Raw genomic sequence first — 10033 nt, forward strand, 5'->3', positions numbered from 1 at the left:
GTACCTAACAACAGCATTTAATAAAACAGAGTTAAGATACATTTCAGAAAACAGTGACATAACTGGTGAGACACGATTGATTTCAGTCATCTACACATTTCTACCAAACATGACATCGTTCTCCAGGGAAAGATCCAAAGTGAGTGAGACGATGTCGAACCATCTTCACTTTAGGCAGGGTCTCCCAACTGTAGTTCTTCCAGGACAAACGTGTTTCTTCCCCTGGCAGCCCTTTGCTATATTTATTATTCTTTGCCAGTACCAACACTCAAATACATCATCAGTTGTTTTTTTTTTCTCCCAAGAGTCAGATGATAAAAATGAGACTCAGAAGTTAACTGATATACTCAGGTCTCCCAGCTAGCAGGACTGATCCAGGACTTCACTTTGCTGTTCAGGACACACCAAGGAGCCCTGGTGGCATAGTGGTAAAAGAATATGACTGCTAACAAGAAGACTGGTTGTTTGACTCTACCAGTTGCATCGCAGGAGACAGCTGTGGCAGCTTTCGTCCACTAAGCTTTGGAAATGCTCAGGGCCGTTCCTGGCACTCTAGTGCAATATGCTGAGTCTCCTCCAACATGCACTGCAGTCTTTTCTTCCTCCTCTGTCTTTGTAAAGACCTTCTTTCTGCATTCTTCACGAATAATATTCTAGATATCCTCCCACAGCTCATCTAGCCTTCACTCATTAATGTTCAAGCCCTCAAGTCTACTCCTGAGATGGGTTTTTAATTCAGGTGGCATTGACTCAAGGTCAAATTTTAGTTCTTATGGATTTAACTTCAGTATAAACTTGCATATGAATAGTTGATGGTCTGCTCCACAGTTATCACCTAGCCTAGTTTTCACAGCTGATACTGAGCTTCTCCAACAATTCTTTCCACAGATGTGGAAACCATCAGATTCCTGAGCAAACCATGAGGTGAAATCCAAAACCTATTTGCAACAAATAATTCACTGACTGTACAAAATTCCATCATTTTATCTCCAGCCTCATTTCTGTCACCAAGCCCATGTTTTCCAACTACTGATCCTTCTTCTCCATTCCCAACTTTTGCATTCCTGTCACTCATTATTAGTACATCTCCGACTGTAAAAGTTGAAATTAAGGAGGACCTGAAGCATTTGCTGCAGAGGGTCAAGGCCTGTAGTTTGCAATATAAACTGAAGGTCAATATCTAGAAAACAAAGATTCTCACCACTGAGCCAACTGGCAGCACCATGACGGAGAAGAGATTGACATTGTTAACAATTTCGGCTTGCTCAGTTCCACAATCAACATTCATGGCATAAGCAGTGAGGAAATCAAAAGATGAACTGCATTAGGGAACTATATCATTAGAGACCTCTCCAGAGTGCTGAAATGCAAGGATGTCACTCTGGAGACTAAGGTGTGCCTGATCCAGGCCATGGTCTTGGCAATTACTTTGTCTGCTGGAAAATGACCAAGATGACAGACGAACTGATGCCTTTGAGTTGTGGTCTGGAGAAAAGTATTGAAAATCCAATGACAGTCAAGAGAAATAACAGGTCTTTCCTGGAGAGAGTGAACCAAGTTGCTCTTCAAAGGCAAGGATTTTGAGGTTCCGTCTCACATATTCTGGGCAGGTAGCCAGGAGGAACCAGTCTTTGGAGAAGGACATCATGCTTGGAAGGGATGAAGGAAAGCGCAGGAGAGGAAAACCCCGGATGAGACGGGTTGACCGCCATAACCGGGGTAATGAAGGTAGGTGTGTCAGATAGTGAGGTTGGCTCAAGATAAAGGATGTTTCAGAGCTGTTGTGCATAGGGTCGCTACGAGTCCTAGTCCATTCGATGGCACATAACAGGGCAGTTCCATCCTAGAGGGTCGTTAAGATTTGGAAGCAACGCCTTTGCAGGGGGTGGGTCTCCCCGTCCAGACCCCAGCAATCCGCAATGAGCGACTCCGCCCCTCTCGGCTGCAGCAGCGCCACGTGCAAGGGTGGATCGTCCGCGGGTGAGGTCAAAGTCACCTTTCCCTCGTCCCTATTTCCGGTGCCCTGGCCCCTTCTCAAGCAGGCCTCACTTACCTCCGTCCCCCGTTAAGCACTCGATTCAGCACCATGAACGGAGGCGTCGCGCTTGGAGGCGGGAACCCGGCAGTGTCTAAGCCGGCGCACCAGAAATGACGCAGGACGCACGCAACTGTAGCCCCGCCCCCCTTTAGGGGCTACGGTATAGTGGGACTGGCTTACCAGAAATTAAAACTGACTTTCTGCCGTCTATTCCAGAACACTGAATTATGCTCATATAAAACTATACGTAGATCAAGGATAAGAGAATATTGCGTGGTTTAAAATCAGGAAAAGCGTGTATCAGGGTTTTATCCTCTTTCCATACGTATTTGTTCCGTAAACTGATCAAATCATTGCAGAAGCTCGAGTCGATGAAGAAGAATGTGGCATCAGGATGGGAGGAAGACTCATCAACTGGTTGCGTTATGCAGATGACACAACCTTGCTTGCTGAAACTCAAGAGGACTTGAAGCGCTTGCTGCAGAAGGTCAAAGACTGCAGCCTTCACTACGTACTGCATCTCAGTGTCAAGAAGACTAAGAGTCTCACCACTGGGCTGATAAGCAGCAGCATGAAAGACAGAGAACAGAGTGAAATTGTCAAAGATTTCATGTTGTTTGCATTCACAATCAACACCGTTGGCCCCAGCAGTCAAGAAATCAAAAAAGTAGTGAACTAGGAAAGTCTGCAGTGCGGGACCTCTCCAAAAATACTAAGACGTAATTGTGTCAGTTTAAAGACTAAAGTGTGCCAGATTCAGGCCATAGTGTTTCCCATCACTTGTGCTTCTGAGAGCTGATGGATAAATAAGGATGACAGAAGAAGAATCAACAATGCCTTTGAGCTGTGGTGTTGGAGAAGCGTACTGAATATCCTATTGCCTGCCAGAAGAACAAACAGATACATCTTGGGAAAAGTGCAGCCAAAATGCTCCTTAGAGACACGTAGCGAAGATTTGCCTCACACACTGGGCATGTTGCTAAGAGAGGCTATTCCTTGGAAAGGAACATTGTGCTTGGAAAACTGGAGGGTCAGCAAAAGAGAAGACCCCTTACAAGATGGACTGACATGGTGTCTGCTGCAATGGGCTCAAGTGTGTCAGAGATACTGAGGATGGCACAGGATAGGACAGGGTTCAGCTCTGTTGTTCATAGCGTCTTCGTGAGTCGTACTTGACTCCACAGCACCAAACAACAAAAGAAGTCAAACAATTCACAGCTGCCCCTCCACTGAGTTGTCAAGGTAGGGCTTTGCACAGGAGGAGATTGGCCATCTTTCTCCCAAGGATACTAGCTACTCTAAAGGTATCTGGGAATTGCAAAGTCCAGAACTCCAGAGGATTGCCTTCCTGGCTTGGCCATCTCCTTACAGGGGCTGCTTGTACTGTGAAGTCCACCACTTTTGCCCTTTGGCCTAAAGAGGGGTTTTTTGCCAATTACAAATTCTAAATCTGTTAAGTGGGTACATAGGACTCAGTCATAAGTTAATGGTGAGCATTAATGTAAGACAGGTCAGAATGGAGTCAGAACAAACTTATACTTGTCACTTGAGCGGGTTCTGAGGCTGTAAATTGCATGACAGTAGACTGCCCATCTTTCTCCCACAAAGCCACTGGTGGAGTTGAACTGACCTGGTTTGGCAGCACAACTCCCTGGAGGTTACATCACCAGAGCTTCAAGTGAGACAGGTGGTTGTTTTGCACAGTGGAAATTGCCCCCCTTTCTTCTGCAGACTGGAACCGCTTGCCTTTAGGTTGGCAATGCAGTTCCTTACCCACTAGGCCACCAGGTTTCTGTGAAACAGGGTGTAGTTGTTGTTGTGTGCTGACTCTCCAGCGGGTTTTTAGATGCAGTGAATCACAGGGAGAGATTGTCCATCCTTCTCCTGTGGAGCAACGGGCAGATTCAAACCATGTGCCTTTGGGATTGCAGTGCAGCTTCTTACCACTAGGCCAGCAGAGTTCCCTGCGAGACAGGTGGCCCTGAATGCAGTAAGAAGACCACAAATGTGCCACCTCTACCTCGGGGTCTTCAGTAGACGGACTGTCTTGACTGCCTTATAAATGAGTTTGAGGGTATACAAAAATAAATGGACAAACTCTAGCATTTCCAAGCATTCTCCAGGGAAATGCTCTATTTTCTTCCTTGCAAGCCAGATGATAAATATTTTATTCATGCATGCATCTAAAATAAATCTAGTGAGCGACTACCCAGCGCTGATGCAATACGCCTCTGCTAGGTGTGGGACCCAGGACAAATTGCTTCACCTCTTATCTCAGTTTCCCCATCTGAAAAATGGGGATAAAGAAGGTGCTGCTCTCAGATGATAATGCTCCAGACCAAAAAAAAAAGAGGTGGGGGTGCTAATAAACTCTTAAAACACTTCTGGCATAATTAAAAAAAAACAAAACAAAATCATGTCAAGTGGATTCCAACCTGATGTGTGTCACAGTAGAACTGTGCATCACAGGGTTTGGAATGGCTGGGATTTTGGAAGTAGGTTGGCAGGACTTAATTCCGAAGTGCCTGTGTGTGATCTTGAACCACCAACCTTTTGGTTGGCAGCCAACCTTTAACATTTGCACCACGCAAGTACTCCCTGGTGAAGTAAGAGATTAGTAAGTAAGTAACTGTGGTTGTTTTCATTTAAGACACACACAGTCTCCTGCCCCCTTCACTGGATCAGTGATTCCTAACAATTTCTGGGCTAAAGTGACTCACCTCAGGAAAACGAGAAATTGTGGAGCCAGGCATCTGTGTGATCATCCACTCAGGTCTCCTGTCACTGCCCAGAAGAATCATAGCTTTGGGACTCAGCAACATCCAGGCCCGTGCCTAGATTCCCGATGAGGAGCTGAGACACGTGGCCTTCTCTGAGGGAGTTGCCAAGCAACAAGGCTCCTTGCCAGCATCCCGCCAGGGTCCTCTGACACTCATTGGTCCATCCCTCTCCTTTTCACAGATGAGGCCATAGAGGCTGTTTTGAATGAAAATATGCCCCCTTCCCAAATATGTCCTGGAGTCCTAAACCCTATACCTGTGGAAACATGGATAGATTGATATGCAAGAAGTATGTGCTCTAAATCTAATTATTTCAGAAGTATAAAATGAAATATTAGATTCAGTAACACTTAAGTGGTTGTTGTGTATGGTTGTTGTTGTTGTTGTGTACCAACAAGTTGGAACTGACCCATCGCTGACCCTCCAGCATGGGAGGAGGAGACAGTCCATCTTTCTCCCACGGAGCAGCTGGTGGATTTGAACCACGTGCCTTCAGGTTGGCAGTGCAGCTCCTTACAACGAGGCCACTAGAGCTCCCTTGGGATTTCCCACCCCCCCAGAAGACAAAAGGCCTTTTTCTTTTTAAGTGACCCAGTTGTGTTATTAGCCTCATAGCAGCACCAGGACACTCAGAGGTTCTGGTGGAGGGGACAAGCTTAGTTAGGGCCACATAGTGAGTGAACTTAAGGACAGAATCAGAAGCAGAAGTCAAAAGTTTGGATTTGTGGGCCAGTGCTCCCGCGAGTATGCCTGGTACAAGGACATGCTCTCTATCTGTCCACCCAGTTGAGCGGATATTTATAGAGCAATTGCTATTGTTCAGGGTCACACAGCCAAGCCCTCTGTAAACATCTTCTTTCTATCACCACCCAAAGATCCACACTCCCACCACCCCTTCCCCACCGCTGCCCTACAAACACTGCATCTATATCACCTCCAGAATTTTTTTAGGAAGGAAAAAAAAATCCTGCTCAGTCCCAATTTTAAGGTACCAGCCTTTAAATAGGCTTTGTACCATAGAAACAAACCATAAATGGCATTTCAGAGCCGATATATTTAAAGTCTAGCGCAAAAGCCTTTTCCAGGACATTATACAGTCACACGTAGTTTGTTCTTATTTGGAATGCCGCCCCAGAGAGAGAAATTTGGTCTTGATCCTAGCAGAACTAAAAAAAAAAAAAAAAGATCAGTGCAGAGATGAGCTAATCCGATTTCCCTTTACAAGTTCCTGACCCACAAAACACCCTCAGGACAGAACTGAATGGCCACTTAGCTTTGCCAACGGCTAGGTCTTTACCAAAGGGAATGGTCTCATCTCTGTCCCATGGAGCAGTTAGGAGATTTCAAATGACAAGCCTCAAGCTGGCATCCCAGTGCTACGAGAGCTACAGGTTGGCGTGCACTTGATGGCGAAGGGCTACAGGTTAGCTCCTGGTGGTGCAGTGCTTTAGGATTCAGCTTCTAACCTCGAGGTTGGCAGTTCAAACCTACCAGGCAATGCTGAGAGGAAAGATCTATCCATCTATTTCTCAAAAAATAAAGGCAGCCTTGGAATCTTGGATGGGGCTGTTCTGCTCTGCATTATGGAGCCGCTAGGAGTTGAAACGGGCTCACGTGCAATGGGTGTGGTTTGCAGTGTGTTCACAAGTTCCTGAGAGAGTATTTTTTGATGACTTTTTTTAGAGACTGTTCTCACATAGAAAGCTGGGACATGAGTTCCCAGAAGCCTGGGGTATTGTTTATAAAAGAAAACGTAAATTGATGGCCATCAAGTCAGAGCTGACTCACAGCGGATCCTCCAGTGGGGTTCTCAGAGGCTGTAAACCACGCAGGAGGAGACAGCCCATGTCTCTCATGCGACAGCTGGTGGATTCGAACCACGTGCCGCTGGGTTAGCAGCACAACTCCACGCGAACTAGGGCAACAAACAAAAACACAGGAGGAATGCTGTATACTGCATTGCAACACATGAGGGAGAGAACTGTTTAAAAGGGATCTATGATTAGATATTATTGTCATGACAGGAGGCCAGAACGAAGGCTGCACAGTGGAGTGGACTCGAGGGGAGGGATTGAACAACAAAGAAAAATTTTTTCTTTAACTTTTCAAGGAGAAGAGTGAACTGTGGGGGTGGGGTGGGCAGGAGAAAAGAGCAACAATGAATGATTGGTAACCCTTAGTGTCTGTAAACTTTCATTAAAATTAATTAAAAAAATTAAGTAAAAAAAAAAAAAAACAAACCCAAAAACCACAGGTGATGGATCTGAGGAACCATACCGTTCATCACTCATTCATTTTATATTTTATTATTTTTTTGTGTGTAACGTCAAATCAGATCTGACTGGTACAGGACAAAATTATCCCTCCTTCTCCTGCAGAGCATCTGGTGGAGTCAAATCATGCACCTTTGGGATTGTAGTGCAGCTTCTTGCCACTAGACCACCAGAGCTCCCTAATTTAATCATTCTTTGACAAACGTGCACCTTTGTGTTAGTTAGGTGACTGGGTGATGCAAATGGTTTGTGCTCAACCACCCCAAAGGTTGGTGGTTCAAGCCCACGCCACCTGGTGACAAAGCGGAAGGCAAGTCTGGGTGTCTAAGGTTTACCAGGCAGATGTCTTTCCTAGCCAATCTTGGATTGTTTCTTTTGTAATAAGGGGAGATTAGGATGGGATAAAAGCCCCCACCCTACTTGAGGCTCAGCACTAGGCGTTTTCCCTTGTAGAATGCCCGCTCAGTGGGGACACTGCCTCCAGCTTCATCCAGCCTGGCCCCTTGCTCAGCACTCCCCACACCACCAGCCTGCACCAACCCAGCTGACAGTTTTTAGGATCCTGGCCCATCGCTCATCATCTCTCTTGGAGGAAGTACAATCAAGATGTTCTTAAGAGGCAGGAGTGGTAGGGAGCTCTGGTGGCCTAATGGCAAGAAGCTGCATTGCAATCTCAGAGGTATGCGGTTAGAAGGAGGGGCAATCTTCTCCTGTACCAGTCAGATCAGATTTGACGGTACACACATGCACACACAAAATAATAAAAAATATAATAAAAAGAGGCAGGAGTGGAGAAAGTGCATTTTATATCCTCTGGGTATGTTGCCAGGAGGGGCCAGTCCTGCGAAAAAGACATCATGCCAGGAAAGGTGGAGGGTCACAGAAAGAGAGCAAGACCGTCAATGAGACTGACTGACACAGTGACTTCAACAATGGGTTTACCCATCAACAAACGAATGGATAGAGAAGCTGTGGTATAGTCACACAATGGAATACTACGCTGCATTGAAAAACAAGGAACTCAGGCAATATTATCCAAAATGGGTGACTCTGGAGGACATTATGTTGAGTGAAATATCCCAATCACAAAAGGACAAATACTGCATGGTGCCACTTTTGTAAAACAGGAGTGGCCTTGGGGTTGGGGAGAGACTGAGAAAGATGGGTTCAATAATGTATTTTGCACTGAAACAGATGAGGGAGAAAACTGTTTAAAAGGGATTGAGTTGACAGCACCAGGTTTGGCTTTATGTACGAGTTATCTACGGGCACATTAACAATTACCTCAAAGGTTATCAGCTCAAAAGAACAGTGAAATATCTCAGTCACAAAAGGACAAATACTGCATAATGGCACTGTTATAAAAGAGGACTGACATCGAGTTGGGAGGAGACTGAGAAAGAGGAGATAAATGATGTATACTGCATTGAAACAGATGAGGGACAGAACTATTTAAAAGGGATATGTGATTAGGTATTATTGTCATAACAGGAGTACAGAATGAAGGCTGCATAGTGGAGTGGACTTGGGGAGGAGGGATTGCATAACAATGAAAATAATTTTTCTTTTACTTTTCAAGGAGATGAGCTAAGTGGGGGAGGGGGGGAAGGGCAGGGAGAAAAGTGCAACAATGAATGAATGGAAAGACAAAGTCTCTGCAAACTTTCATTAAACTTAATAATCATAATAATAATAATAAAAATCTGCAACCTGGAAAATCCAGTGGAGAGTTGTGAGTCAGATTCACCTTGAAAGTTGATTAATGATTAAGTTGATCAATGAAAGACTAATTACCTAGGGAAAGATCATGTTTTGCTTTTTATGTATGGAGCTATTTGTTATCTGCTTCAATTTAATTATATTTTAATGAAATCAACAGACTTATTTTAAATGAAAAAAAAAAAGAACAGTGCGTGTTCTCTGGGCCTTTGTACTAGGGGTTTGAGGATGAGTGAGCTTGGCAGGGTCTGTCCCAGGTACTCCTGGGGTTTGCAGTAAAGATGGCAGCCAGGGCCAAGGTCATCTCAAGGTTTGGCTGGATCTGGAGGATCCACTGTCCTCCTGACATTGATGGGAGTGCATGCTGGCTGTTGGCAGAGGCTCAGCTCCGTCACATGACCCCACAGGGCTGTACCTGCTGACAGGCTTTCCCTTACGTGACTCCACCAAGCCAGAAAGGTCCACGTAGTGACCTCGCCCCTCTAATCACAAGCTTTCCCCTTACAAGCTGGTTACACTAGTCAGTCCTATTTAGGGGCTCCAGATTTAGCAAATGAAAATGCAGGCTGCCCAGTTAAATCTGAATTGCAGATAAATGCCAGATCACATCGTAGTATAAATATACTCTCACGCAGTAATGCAAAGTTCTAAAAAGAGGGTTCACTGTTTATCTGAAATTCCAACTGAACCACCCACTGCTAACGAGTCAGTTCTAAAAGCAACTGGCCATCAGGTTTCCAACTGGCTGGCAGCCTAACGGGAGGAGACGGCCCCTCTTCCTCTCACACAGCCACTGGTGCATTTGAACTGTGCAGGTTTTGAGTTAACAGCACAGCTCGCTACAGACCAGGCTGCCGGAGCGCCCGCAGATTAAACCAGACATCCTGCATTTGATCTGGCAACATCAAGCATGTTCGGTAATGAAAAGGGAGTATGTCAAAATGACATTAGGAGGCAGGGATCCCTGGGGACATCTTGTAAGCTGGCTACCGCAGCCGACTGCAGGTGTGTGCCAGGCAGGGTCAGCTGGGGAGTGATGAAAACGAATAGAATTAATATAAATTATATAATAACTGAAGAGCAATGGTGTCTCTCTGGAGACTAAGGTGCATCTGATACAGGCCATAGTCTTCGCAATCACTTGTTATGCATCAGAGAGTTGGACAATGACCAAGGAGGATAGAAGGAGAATTGATACCTTTGAGCTGTGGTGCTGGAGAAGA

This window comes from Elephantulus edwardii, unplaced genomic scaffold, assembly GCF_000299155.1.
Source record: "Elephantulus edwardii isolate Elephantulus edwardi_28Jun2011 unplaced genomic scaffold, EleEdw1.0 scaffold00089, whole genome shotgun sequence".
NCBI classification, from domain to species: Eukaryota; Metazoa; Chordata; class Mammalia; order Macroscelidea; family Macroscelididae; genus Elephantulus; species Elephantulus edwardii.